The 13399-nt window shown below is 51.2% G+C and overlaps 1 protein-coding gene across 2 annotated transcripts in view; it reads left to right on the top strand.

The window, feature by feature from the left end:
- ST3GAL4 (ST3 beta-galactoside alpha-2,3-sialyltransferase 4) overlaps window positions 1–3545 on the top strand; it is a 188024-nt gene extending 184479 nt beyond the window's left edge. For both annotated transcript variants that reach the window (XR_003093510.1, XR_003093509.1), the window contains exon 15: window positions 3074–3545. The gene's annotated coding sequence lies outside the window, so the exon portion shown is untranslated. The remainder of the gene's footprint in view (window positions 1–3073) is intronic.
- The last annotated feature ends 9854 nt before the right edge of the window (window positions 3546–13399 follow it).

Below are 13399 nucleotides of genomic sequence, written 5' to 3'. Positions count from 1 at the left end.
CTGGGGCTGGACAGGGCAGCCATGGGGGAGGGGGCTGGGAGAGCGGGCAGGTGGTGGGGGCTTGTGGCAGAGCCCCCCATGAAGCATGGGGCAGTGGGGATTGCCCCCCGCCCCCCACCGCCTGGCAGTAGCCAGTGATTGGGGGCTTTTTTTTTTAAAAAGTCGAGATCTGGGGCCAGCTGGGGCAGCCATGAGGGAGGCTGGGAGAGTGGGCAGGGGTTGGGGGGCACACAGGGGGCTGGGGGAGCAGGCAGGGGATTGTGCCTGCCAGGGGTCCCCCCATGGTCCCCTTCTTCAGCCCCCCCCCCATCCTCTACTTACAAGCACATAGTCCAGGTCCAGCTCCCTGCAGCAGTGAGCGAGGACTGCCTGAATCAATTCAGAGAGCTTTGAATCAATTCAGACGTTTTTTTTGATCTCCTGATTCAATTAGGATTCAGAGATCTGGCCGCCAAATTGGGCCGAATCTCCTCTGAATCAAATCAGCACCCAAAGCTTTGCGCAGCCCTACCAGTGACTGCTGAGTGAGTGTGGAGGAAGTGTTTAGGTCTTCCTGATTCCTGCATTTGGTGTCTGTTCCCCAGCTCCCTCCTTTTCCCAGTGTCTAGAGGGTAATTTGAGACATTTTAGCAGCTTCAGGCATTGCCCCAGGCTGTCTGTTCTGTTCCTACCAACATGGCACAGCCACATGTTATCTGATGGCAGTGGTAGAGCCCCTTTGGAGTTGCTTGTTCTGAAGAAGTCTCTTGGGCAGCACACGGCCTGGGATGCCCACCTGACTAGCTGGCACTGTTAGGTGAAGGGAAGTTGTACATATCCACTCCTGCTAATTCAGAGTCAGTTGAATCTTGTGGGTCCTGCTGACTGCCCTGTTAGCAGTGCTGACTCCATTATTGTATTTGTCCACTGCAGTGACACAAGTGCCAACTAATGTTTTTGACCTGCTCAGAGGCCTGGATTCAGCAGGTGTGAAGTGGATTAGAGTGCCACTGGTGTCTCTCAGATCCACTCCCTCTGGATCAGAGGCAGGCTTGGGGCTGTGGCCAAAGCAACTCATTTCAAGACAGCTTGGTGCTCCTGAGTACAGTGACACTCTGAATTATATAGACCAGTGGTGAGCAAAATACAGCCCGTGGACTGAATGCGGCCCACGAGGCCATTGTATCTGGCTCGTGGGGCACCTAAAAAATTTAGAAAATTAATATTTATCTGCCCTTGGTTCCTGTTAAAAATTACAGGAACCAAGGGCAGTATGACCCAGGGGAAGCCTAGTGGGCTCCCACAGCAGCAGGACCTGCCTGACCCCACACCCCAGCCGGAAGCCCCAGTTGGGGCTTCTGGCTTGGGAGCACGTGGCTGCCCCATGCCAGAACCACAGGTACAGGGGAAGGAGCGGGGGAGGACCCTGGGCAGGGAAGGAGCCCGGGAAAACGCTGAGCGTGGTGTGGGGGAAAAGTGGCCCCTCGCCCACCCCATGGCCAGCACTCCATGCTGCAGCTGCTAGCAGCCCACATGGGGCTGCCTGTGCCTGCTCCGGACAACCCTACCCAGGCTGTGAGCGGCTGCAGCAGGGAGTGCCGGCCATGGGGCAGGAGAGGGGCTGCTTCTCCCCCCCCTCAGCTTTTCCCCTGGCTCCTTCCCGGCGTGGAGGAAAGTGGCTCTTCCCCCATCCCATGGCTGGTGCCCTGTGTTGCAGCCACTCACAGCCTGCATGGGGCTGCCTGTGCCTGCTCCGGACAACCCTACCCAGGCTGTGAGCGGCTGCAGCAGGGAGTGCCGGCCATGGGGCAGGAGAGGGGCTGCTTTTCCCCCCCTGCACTCAGCACCACCTTGTAACCCAGCCCCGGTGCCAACCTGGGCCCCGCACCAGCTCTGGGCTCACCCGCTGGGGCTGTGTGTGGTGACAACAGCTGCAGCCCCCCAACTGGTGCTGGCCCTGGGACATTGGTCCCAAGATGGTGCCCAGGGGGCAGGGCACCTGTCAAGGGGTGGGGCTACCCATGCGGCCCTCAACAGCCTGCCAAAACTGGGTAAGCGGCCCTCTGCCTGAAATAATTGCCCACCCCTGATATAGACATTCCTGAATGTGCGACAGCCCCACTGCCTGTGTGGAGCAGGCAGGGAAGATCTAGTCCATGATCTGCAGACCTATGCCCTCCCACACAAAGGAGATCACTCTCTATGAGAGTGCATGGACTGCTTAAGAGGCATTACAAAGTTACCTGTCCCAAGTTGCCCTCTTGGCTTTCCATTTCAGGATCCTCCACTGGCTGCCGGGTCATGGGAGACCTTAGTTCATAGCACCAATGCATTGCTGTCCCCAGCTGTAGCATTTCCTGCAGACTGAAGCATGTCTGGCTTTGCTGGAAGACCAAGGAGTACCCACCAAGCAATTAATCCAATTGAGAGTAAGCAGCCTGCAAAGTCCAGGCCAAGCTTTAGATTGACTGGGAACCAGCTTGCAAGAGCAGATCTGATAGCAACCAGCCCTCCTCAAGCTTCTCTACGGTCCCACTGCACTCCTGTCAGCAAGGGCATCCCTGAGGAAAGCAGTGGCAGCTGCAGGTGTTGTATGTGGCTGTGTCACTCTTAGTCATGTTTCTGAAACTAGCTTCCAAAGCCTGGAGCACAGTGGCCCTGGGGTATATGGGAAGCAGGGCAGGAGAGATGCCACATCTGTCTGGGAGCCACCAAAAAACCCTGTTGTGGCTGGGGCACAGGAACGTTGTTTCCGTGATTTTTGCTCCCAGTTCCACCATGGGATTGTCAGCTCTCTGTCACGTCCAGCAGGACTGCGGACACTGAGCTCATTTTAAAACTACTGAGATGCCCCTGGGGGCCTGGCAGGGGAGTAGAAGGGGATGTGTGGTCTTAGATCTTCCACATTTTGCTGTTTGCAAACATGACCCAACACCATTAGTCCTTCTGATATCATGTCATTTCACAGCAGCTCACACTCAACTCATTGATGGTGGTGCTGGATTTCCATGGTGTGGCATTGACACACATTTTGGGGTAGAGGCAGATGTGGAAGGGGATACCACAATGGGGTCCTTTGTCCCTACTTTCCCAGATGCATCCTGCCTGGATAAGGTGGAGCTGCTCCCAAGTACCAGCAAAGCAGGCCACCCCTCTGTGGCCATATCTGATCCCTTTGGCAGGAAACATGAGGATCTACCGCACAGCACCTGTCGACTCCAAACTCAGGCAGGCTTACTAACATCTGGAGCTCCAGCAGCGTGAATATCCCTGTGCCCTCTGCAGGTGACTGCAGCATATTTCTATTGTAAAGAGTTTTATAAATTGTTGGTGTTTTTTATTGTTTTGTTTTGTTTTGGGGTTTTTTTAAAAAAAAAAAATAATTCTTGCTCCAAAGATTGTAAATATATAAATGTGGAGGATGTACTAATTTTCCCATGTGATCTAGACTGTATATACTGTAAATCTAGATGGTGGATTTTAAACAGACTGAAAAATGTGTAAGGAAAAAGCTGTTTACTAAAAGATAGTGACACATGTACATGCGTGGATAAAGTTATTTTTCAAAAAGCATTGTCTGGCTTGGGGCCTTTTTCATGGAAGTTTTTTGTACATACAGATGAGAGCACTTGGCCTGTGTCTGTCTGTACTGCTTTCAAGTCAGATGCCAGTCGTGGAAGGTGTCTCCTGCTAACTGACAGGCCTTGCATGCAGCAGGGTAAACAGCTGAGCTGTCCTTTGCACAAAATACATCCAGTGGGTTTTTTAATTGTACAGGTGAATCAAGTGGCAAAAAGGCGATTGTGCCATTACTTTCTAGGGCAGCATGCATGTTCCCTGTCTTCCTCGGGGAGGCAGGGGTAGGAATCGCCCCAGGAAGGAGCCAGCATTATGTGGAAGGGGCTGGAAAAATGCCAAATGTATCTTCCCAAAATGTCATGGAACAAATTTATCACACAGCTGAAGTTGTTTAAATCTAATGATGCCTAGAAGGGAGGTGCTGCTTCATCTGGGACTTTGTTGGGGCTGGGGTCACCTTTGTTCTGAGTTGTAATGCACGGACCAGACTGGGGCTCTTAGGAGGGAATACAATAATGACATCCCAGCTGGAGGCTGAACTGACTCCCGGTGTTGTGCTCCAACACTGGGTGACTTCTCTCTGGTACCTCACTGAGCTGGACTTAAATTACCAGTGCAGGTGTTTAACTGCATGGTGGAAGGAGGTTGTGTGGTTATTGTGAAAGGTCTGTTGCATGGCGTTTCTGAGCATGCAGCAGGTGCTGGTGGGGACATCCCAGCCTGTGCTCTATGGCAGGGTGAGATTGCTGAGAGTTGCATAGCACTGGCTTTTCTTCTGACTTCCAGCTGCAAAGAGGACACAAACATAAAAGGAAAAGTCATGTGGGCTAAGCTTCCAAATCCAGAACCAAGACCCAACAGTTCCTGATTCCTTCGAGGTGCTGCCCTTGCCAGGTAGTTGTGTGCATGTGCAGTAGGACTTCTCCCCAAGCAAGTCCCATGGTAAGGCAGTGTGCTGGTAGGTGCTGGTGGGTATTGGTGGGGTGTCAGGGTTGGGTGCTGGAGATGGGAGGGTGGAAGGGTCCGCCCAACATGACTGCAAGTGCAGGTGTAGCAGGGTGATGGCCCCAGGCCAATCCCTCTATGGCAGTTCTCTCTATAGTGGGCAAAAAAGAGACCCCTGAACTCACTGAAAATGGGTGTAGTTTTAACCCGCTTAGCCCTGACCTGCATGGAGGTGCACCTGTGTGAGCACTTACAGCTGCTCCAGTGTCTCAAATTGGTTCAGCATATGCAGGTCAGTACTCAAAGTCTCTTCCAAACCAAATGAAGCTGAATTTTTGAAGTGAAAACAGCTGTTATAAACTGCCTTCAGTTAACCTAATCTACTGTCCTCTAGAACCAATACGAGTGTCCATATGCATTTGTGCCAGTTTAATAAATCAGGTTAAGATCACACCTTCAGTTGAATTGAGGCAGGCGGAGCAGTAATTCAAATGTGTCGAGGAAGGCAAATTGCACAAAAGGATGCGATTCCTTGCCTCCCTTTGAGGTCTGTATTTCTTGAGGGTCTGGGGTGGGAAAACCCATCTTTACTGTAAGGGGAATTCAGCAGTAGGGCCATTTCTCCCTGTGCAGACATCTCTGACTACGTTCTAAGGCTGCTCTCTACTTTCTGCAGCTTCTGGAGTGGAAAATATTTGTGGATATAAATATTTTCTAGGAAATTATCTTTGATTCAGAAACAAGGGTCATTTTTTCCATAGTGCAGGCCTGGCAAAGGATCCCAGTAAGCGTCATTGCAGAATTCTCATGTACTCTGAGAGGACTGGAGACTTGATGGGGTTCAGCACAATCAGCACACAATTTATTAGCCAGAGAGCAAGGCTACTTACCCGTTGCGCTGTAGACAGGGAAGGCTATTTGCATATTGCACAGAAATAACATGCTTTTGGGGAGTAGAATTAGGAAGGAGGCTTTAAGCAGCCACCTCTAGGGCTGGGCTGAGAGCTTGCAAGAATCATCCCCTTGTCTGGGAAAGCAAAGTCTCACCCCACTGCTTGGGAACCCCCTCTACTATCTAGCCCTTCTGCATTTCTTGATTATTTTTAACTGCTCTGTGCCTATTTGAGGCAGTGTGGCTCTCCAGCTGCTCTCAGGGGCTTCCTTCTGCCAATTGAAAATATGCCTCCTCAAACCCTGAGGGGAGGGACCAGGGCAAAGACCTTGGTCTCCCCTGAAGTCCTGCAGAGCTGTGGAGCTGCCCCTGCAGGTGGCCCAGAGACACTGGCAATGCCCCAAAGGGAAGAGCCCAGCCCTGTTTCCATCTAGCATTAGATCAGTGTTAGCAGAGTTGGGCCCTTGCTGTTCTCCCACTTTCCTGTAGGCTTTTTAATTTGTTCCCTTTCTCTGCTTTCAGAAGAAATGAATAGGAAGTGCAAGGTCCATGGCTGCTTCTCAGCACAAGGCAGAGTGAGGAGTGCAGCTCATCCCTGTCAACCTCAGGGTTTTTGCTGCTGGGGGTTGGACCTTCTTTCTATCTGCTGTTCCAGCTCTATCTTCCTGGGACATGTGTACGTGTGCAGGTCTCTCCCTCTCAGGCAGTGACAGAATGAACATCCCAGCATGAAACAAAAAGTTAACTCGGCGAAATCCTGCAAATTCATTTTCAGAGGCTCAGATCCTGCATTTCTGCACCGTAGCTGCATGTCACTTCCAGCAGGCTGTGCAATGCATCGCCAAGACTCTGGTCTGGATCATTGTGCTGTTCCTTCCTGCTGCTCTCTGGGTTGTTAGGAAAGTTTTTGGATCATTAATGCAGTTTGCTTTGTTAGTGCAGTGGGTGAAACCATCCCTTGCTTTGCTACAAGTTGCTGCTCAGAAGTGAGCCTGGCCCAGCCTCTCCACTGCCTCCTTGTGGTGCAGAATTAAACCTTGCCGTAGGTACTGCAGGGCTCCCCTATCCCTAGGGCTAGGGCTGCTGGCAACTCAGCTGGGCATAGGAGCATTGGCCCAGAGACACCGTCTGGCTCCAAGCTGCTGTAACACAACAGAGTTGGCCCTGACCGAGGTGATGTGGTGAGGCTGGACCTGAAAAGCCAAGCCTAAGTGCTTTGCCCAAAGTCACAGTTCATAGCAGAATAGGGAAGTAAACCCCTGCCTCACAAGTCCAGAGCTTGTACTTTTACTACCACCTTATCCCTTTCTCTCCTAGCAATAAACCACCAAATCGGAGGGGAGCACGGAGGTGCTTTTTTAAAATAGAGAATATGTGAAGTAAAAACAAAAAAGACCCTTCTCCAGGCTGTTGCTCTGTACCTGTGTGTCATTCTCCGTGCATGTCCCAACACGGACATCTCCATCTTTGAAGGATGTGGGGCTTGGCTGTTGCAGAGGGGTGTTGGGTCTACTGGGTTAGCAGGATGCCACAATTGTCTCACTGAGGAAAATCCCCCTTGTTTTGTTCATGTTCATGGTACTTCCAGCTGTGGCTTCTTTTTTTAATCAGTGCATGTTAAGTAGCGCTATGGGCTGTTGGCCTTGCCTAGGGCTATATAGGCACATCATCAGAATAGTAATAAATGTTTTGAGAGAGCTGGGGATGGGGGCTCGCAGAACCTGGATGCCTTCCTGACTCCATCCCTGCCCCAGGACCTTCTTGGGCCCTGTCCTGGTGAGGAGCTGCTTTCTCCTGGGTGCTGAGCTAAGAGAAGCTGGGGCTGGGCCTAAACCTTCCAGCACGACTCCTGGCGCCATGGTTCCTCAGGTTCCTGAAGAATTTAAGGTTTAATGAAACAAACAAGCACTCAAAAGGCAGCTCCCCCAGCAAATTGGTTAATTTGCAGCCAGTTTAATTGCTTATCACTGTTGCTTGTTACATATTAATGAACAGATGGTTAGAAAAGCTCCTGCCATAGATGGTAGACTTGAAAATACACTGGAAGGCAGCTGCGTCTCTGAACAATTCATTAACTGCTCACAAGGGGCAATCAGCTGCCAACTATTTGCATATTAATCAAACTCCATGAATTATGTGTGAGACATGGAAACAGGCTCCCACCACCCTCAGCACTTGGTCAGTCAGGCTATGGGATGGAAAGGGCATGGGAGCTTTCCCTGCAATTTTAGTCCACAGTCAGGAGGTGGCAGCAATGACATTTGCTTGGAAGAAGGAGCTGCATTAAATGGTGCTTGTCCTTATTTCATAAAAAAATCTCAGCTCTCCATGCTAAAGCCCTGCTAATGAGGCTGGGTTGCTGGTGGAGAAGGCCGTAAGCACCTGCAAAGCTTTGCTGGGGAGGCGCCCTCCTTTCCTCCTAATTTTGCAAATACTAATTGGAGTCTGGGGCCAGGGACAGCTCTTCATCTCAGGGACCCTGCATTGCTAACTTCAGAGACCTCTGGTTTTTGGCTGGCACAAGCGAGAGGCACTTCTATCTCCCCGAGCAGAAATTGGGCCATTCTGCAGCCCAGACATCTTGTGTCAATACTTGTCCCACCTCTGTTTGAACCCTTCTTGTGCCTGGCCATTCACACTGGACAGGTCATGTCTAATAGGGTGGGAGACAAGCTAAGCGGGACCGTGTTTGGTGAGGAGAGTGGACATGGGGGGACACGATGGAGCCCGAGGATTGTTGAGTGGTGAAGAAGGGAGGGTGAGGTTCATGGAGATGGATAAGGTGAACTGCAGGAAGGGGGAGCCTCAACTGGTTTAACTGGCTGTGTCTGTGGGGGAGTCCATGGATGTTTCCCTCAGGGGACCTGTGGAGTCCCCATTGTGGAGGTTTTTGGGAAGAGAAGTTGCTGGATACCACCATAGACCAGGAGTGATCCTGCCCTGCCCCAGGGCTGGACTGGCTGGGCCCAGACCAGTGTCTAAGGTGCACTGCTTTTTTCTCATGCTACACGCATGTGACCAAGGCCATGTCTGCCAGTCTCCAAGTAGATGACACGTGGTTCAGCTTGACCTCCCAGGCAAATGGGCAGGTGGCCAAGTTTCATAGTTTCATAGTTGGTAGGGTCAGAAGGGACTTGAGCAGATCAAGTCTGACCCCCTGCCATGGCAGGAAAGAGTACTGGGGTCAAACAACCCCGGCAAGGTGTTCATCTAGCCTCCTCTTAAAGACCCCCAGGGTAGGAGCCAGCACCACTTCTCTTGGAAGTTGGTTCCAGATCCCAGCCGCCCTGACAGTGAAGTAGTGCCTCCTGATGTCTAGTCTGAATCTACTCTCTGCCAGCTTGAGACCATTATTTCTTGTCACTCCTGGTAGGTTAAAGACATGGGAAGCCCAGATGTCTTTACGTCAGTTAGGAGGACATGGGAATGCTGAATTTGGGATTCAGAGTAAGATCCTCTCTCTGCAGAATGGGCCAAACTGACATGCAGAGCCCAAGAGCCCCAGTCTGGCAGGATTTGCAGGCTGGATCCTGGTTTACATGACTGTTGCAGCAGATCCCTATCATTAGGTATTGATTTCTTAGGATGCAGGAGTCAGACTGAAACAAGTTCTTGACTTACCTGCATACAGGGCATGTGTGCATGTAGTTGCATACCTGCTCAGCTTATGCATAGCCAATGGGCAAGTGCACTATTCACATGTATACTTACATGTCTGACCTGACAGCTAATAGAAGTGCAACCTGGGTATAAGTTCCAGAAATATCACCTCTGTGGCTCAAACTGCCTTTAGGTGCACAAGGGGTAAGAGAATTATACCCTTAACCTCTATGCCCCCGAGTCCAGCTATTCTCCTGGGTTAGGAGGAACAACACCTGGTCCACATGCCTGTCTATTCGTCGCCTCTGGTCATGTCTTCCCATACTGTAATCTGCCAAGCACGCCCAGTCCTGCCTGCCATATGCCAGCTGGGAGCAGTCACAGGAGAGTGGACTGGGCACAGGCAGGGCACTCACTCCAGCTTTATGTGGTGGAAGGGCTGCCCTGAGGCTGGCGCCTGTGTGTAAGTCTTCTCAGGGAGAGCCCTGTGCAGACAGTAGTGCCTCAGCTCCACCCCAGGGTTTGTGTCATCCCATTTATAAAGGGGGGTAACCCCCACTTAGTATCCCCGAGGTAGCTAGAGTTGGAAGCTCCTAGAGAACTGCAAGCACAAGGCATCTGGCACGTGTTTAGCCATGAGTCAGACAGGAAAACAAAGCTTTGCCACGTTGTCCAGGGCCCTGCACACAGGCTAGTGTTTCCGAGCAGGCAGGACCCTGTTGTCCGTGTGTTCGTGTGACACAGTGCATGTTCCAGTAGTTTACAGCTGTAAACAGTGAGATCTCCCTGGCCCAGGCTCAAGCTTGAGCTGATGCCCAGAGCCCTCTGGTTTTTCAGTTCCTTATTGGCACTTTTATCCTTTAAACGTTTCGGCCTGTCTTTGCTCTCCATCCACGTGTTTCAGGTCTCCCCTGAAATGGGATGGAAGTGGGGTGTGGGAAGAAGCACTGAATCTTTAAAAATGGTGTCCCCACTGCACACTTATCCACCCAACCTAACACAGCCAGTCAAAGCCTCAGTCCCACCAGCTCTGCCACCTTAGCCAAGGTGAGGGCAGAAGGAGCAAAATAGTGGGTGCAGCTTAAAGCTGGCATCCTTTGCATTGTCTCAGGAAAGTACCAGAACCCTTGTCTGTGTTGGGCTGGTTGGTGTTTGAAGCCAGTTTGTTCCATCTGTGACACTACTGGAAGTCAGGAGCAGCTCCAGGGAAGTCAAAGGCAGGCTTTACCCTTCAGGGCATGAGAGCTGTGTTTAGCCTTTCTGAAACCCCACAGAGGAAACTCCCCTGGGTTGTACTAAGTTTGCAATCTGCATTGTTGCAGGTGCTGACAGGCTTGCTAAGAACCTGCAGCTACACTGAAGTTCTTGAGGGTTTTTTTAAATTTTTCCCTATTTCCACTGAACACAAGGTTATGGGGAGTTTAAAAATCCTCAGTTGAGCTTAGTCACTGATGTGGGACCCTGCCAATGAACAGCAGAGTGACACTGAGGGCAATGTTTGCAGAAGCACCTATGAGTTTTGGGCTATGTATCTAAATCACTTTTCTAAAGTGGCCTTAGGCTTCTGCTGTTTATAGTCTTTGAGGGTGCAGACAGATGTGCAGCTCTCCATTGTAGCCATGGGCAACTGGTGCCTCCTGAGTTGGGGGGGGCACTCCCCCCCCCCCCCCCCAGGGGCCAGCCAGCAACTGGGGATAAAGGAGGTCCCCAGATGGCTGATCATGCCAACTGGGAGGGGGTCCCCCTGTGGCCAAACGCGCCAACCTGGAAGGGCCAGCTGTGTGCCCAGAAGGGCCAGCGGCGCTTCTCCTGGCACCCCCCACTCCCCGGTCGGTGTTGTCAGGGAGGGCACCAGCACTCCTGCCTGCCCCGCTGCCTCTCACCTAAGCAGGGAATGCTGGATCATCCCTGTGCACCCCCTACGCATTGCCGCTGGCTGTAACTGAGAGCACTTTGCAGGAAGCGTTCAGAGTTACAATGATCCCCTGGACCAAACAGGAGTTCACTGCTGCTGGTTCCAGGGGGAAGAGGGGAATCTACTTGCTGGCTGCCGGTTTCCCCTAGCAATGGCCCCTCCTCCCTGAAAGCCTGTGCTGTTTTCAGAATGGGAGAGGAGAAAGAGAGCAGAGGGAGGGAGCTCATTTTAGGGGTTCCCCAGCCGGCACTGGAGGGTAGGGAGGGTGAGTTGGAGCCCGCCACCTCAACTCAGGGAAACTCCAATACACATGACCCACCCTCCAGCTGTGACTGAGAAAACCTCAGACCAAACTCCCTCTGCTCCCTTTGCCCCCTCCCATTCTGAAAACAGCTCGCGGCTGCGGGCAGCGCAGCCAGAAGTTACAGAAGATGCTCTGTTTTGAAACTTCTCCATCTGACCCCTCATGCAATGAGGGTTCAGATTTTCACTCTGTCAGCCCTTTTTTGAGGCTGTCTGCAGCTGTGCACTTGTGGCTGATCATGGCTATAGACTGCTTTCTGTGGCCAGATTGGGTGAAAATTGGCATTTCTGTCTGTGCCCTGAGTGTTCAAACTCCTACACAAAAAAGGGGGATTAGGTGCTTTTAAAAAATCCAGCCTTTAAGCTCATGTGCTTAATGGGAGTTTGCTGCCTAAATTAAAGATCTGGGCCCTGGAGTCAGATTTTTTTAAAAGGTCTTTAGGTACCTGAAAGTACACATAAGCAGTGAGCAGAGTCTTCAGAAATATCTGGGTATGTCACTGCCACTGAAGTGAATGCAGGTCTTGGATTGTCAAAAAGATTTAGGCTTCAAAATGCCTAAATCTCTTTTGCAAATGGGACTAGGGTTCCTAAATTCCTAAAGGAGCTTTTCAGAATCTAACTAAATCTATTTAGGTGAACCAAAGTGTTGAAGTGCAAAGACCAAATGCAAATAAGTGGTGAAAAGACTTTTCCCATAGCTTTTCTTTGCTTGTGCGCTCAGAGCTCTTGTGTTGATTGTATGACAAGAAACTGCTTCTATCTTAGATTTCAGGCTTTTTAAGATGGGGACAGCCCCAGAATCATGGGGTCCCTTATGGGCATACCACAGGTACTACCCCATGACCAAGTGGGGCCTGCTCAATTATACAAATGTGTCACGAACTCCCCTGGTATCACCTAAGGGACCCACGGTTGGTTTTGTAGAAGTATTTGGCCCTTCAAAAGTTCCATATTGTTTCCTCACTGTTTTATCCCATGGATGTCAATAGTCTCAGAAATCGGGATGGGAATCCTGATCTGTGAAGGGAAGCAGGTCTAGGTCTAAATAGTCCCAGATCAAACCCTGGCTTTGAGGTCTACCTATGAACCCTTTTATTATGTGTTTGTACATGTCCTCACACAGTGAGGCCCAAATCTGTGCACTGGACAGGTGATGTCTTACATTGGGTCAGACCAAAAAGCACCCCCTGCCCGAACCCAAACTGACCTGTTGGTGTGAGGTTCTCGAGCAGGTTGCCGCTTTGTCCTCTCCCCATCTACAGCTCCAGGGAACGACTGTAGGGGTTGCACTCCAAGGCTTGCCCCAAGGGGACTCAATTTGTAAGCACAGTGAAAGCGGTGGCATTGCCCTCCCCGAATGGATATGTTTTATTTCATAGCTTTTAAATAACTGACAGGGACCAAGTGCAGATGAGCTTGTCACACCTCTTGTATTTATCTTCCAGTTGTGCTATTGGGGTAATATACAAGCAGCAGTAAGAGATTGCTCTGTGCTGGCCCACCCCCACTTTGGGAAGGTCCTCTCTGTGATTGTCACACTTTACACGGATAAAGACAGTCCCCTGTCGATTTATGTCCATCAACAGTTCCTGGCTTGTTGCAGAGCTGCCTGCTCTGTGTGAGCTGCTGTGGAGTAGCCGTGACTTCCCCCCTCTCTTGTTTTAGTCCAAAGACTTACTGTAATATTATGGACACTGAACACCAAACAAAAGAAAGAAACCAGAAGTAGCAGAGTCAGTGCGCATATGTTACACCAACGCCTGTTTTGTTGCCGTTGAGCTGTCTCAAATGGAGCTGCACCCTCTCATGTTTGGGAAACGCAGCTTGGGGTCAAGGGATCGCAGACAGGAATAAGCGGCAGGAGGGGGCTTGGCGGTGGCCTGGGGACACGCTGTGGCTGGAACATCCCTCTTCGGTGATGCCGTGGGAGTTGGAGGAAGGTGGCTGGGAGAATGGCTCTGATCTGGTTTCCTCATTGGCTCCCTGGAGTGGAAGCAGCTGCTGCATGAGGGCTTGCAGGAGAGGGGGTTTACCCAGGGGAGCCAAAGACAGGTGACAGGTGGTGTGGCCCTGTCTGTGGAGGAAAAAAGGGAGCAAGCTACTCTGCCTCCAGGGGAGGCTGCACCCAGTGGCCTGACAGGTGCAGAAGGTTATTTCCAAAGCAAAATAAATGCTGGAAAGAC

The sequence above is a fragment of the Alligator sinensis genome, unplaced genomic scaffold (assembly GCF_000455745.1).
Source record: "Alligator sinensis unplaced genomic scaffold, ASM45574v1 scaffold760_1, whole genome shotgun sequence".
NCBI classification, from domain to species: Eukaryota; Metazoa; Chordata; order Crocodylia; family Alligatoridae; genus Alligator; species Alligator sinensis.
The sequence above is the reverse complement of the archived record's forward strand: the minus strand, read 5'-3'. Positions and strand labels throughout refer to the sequence as shown.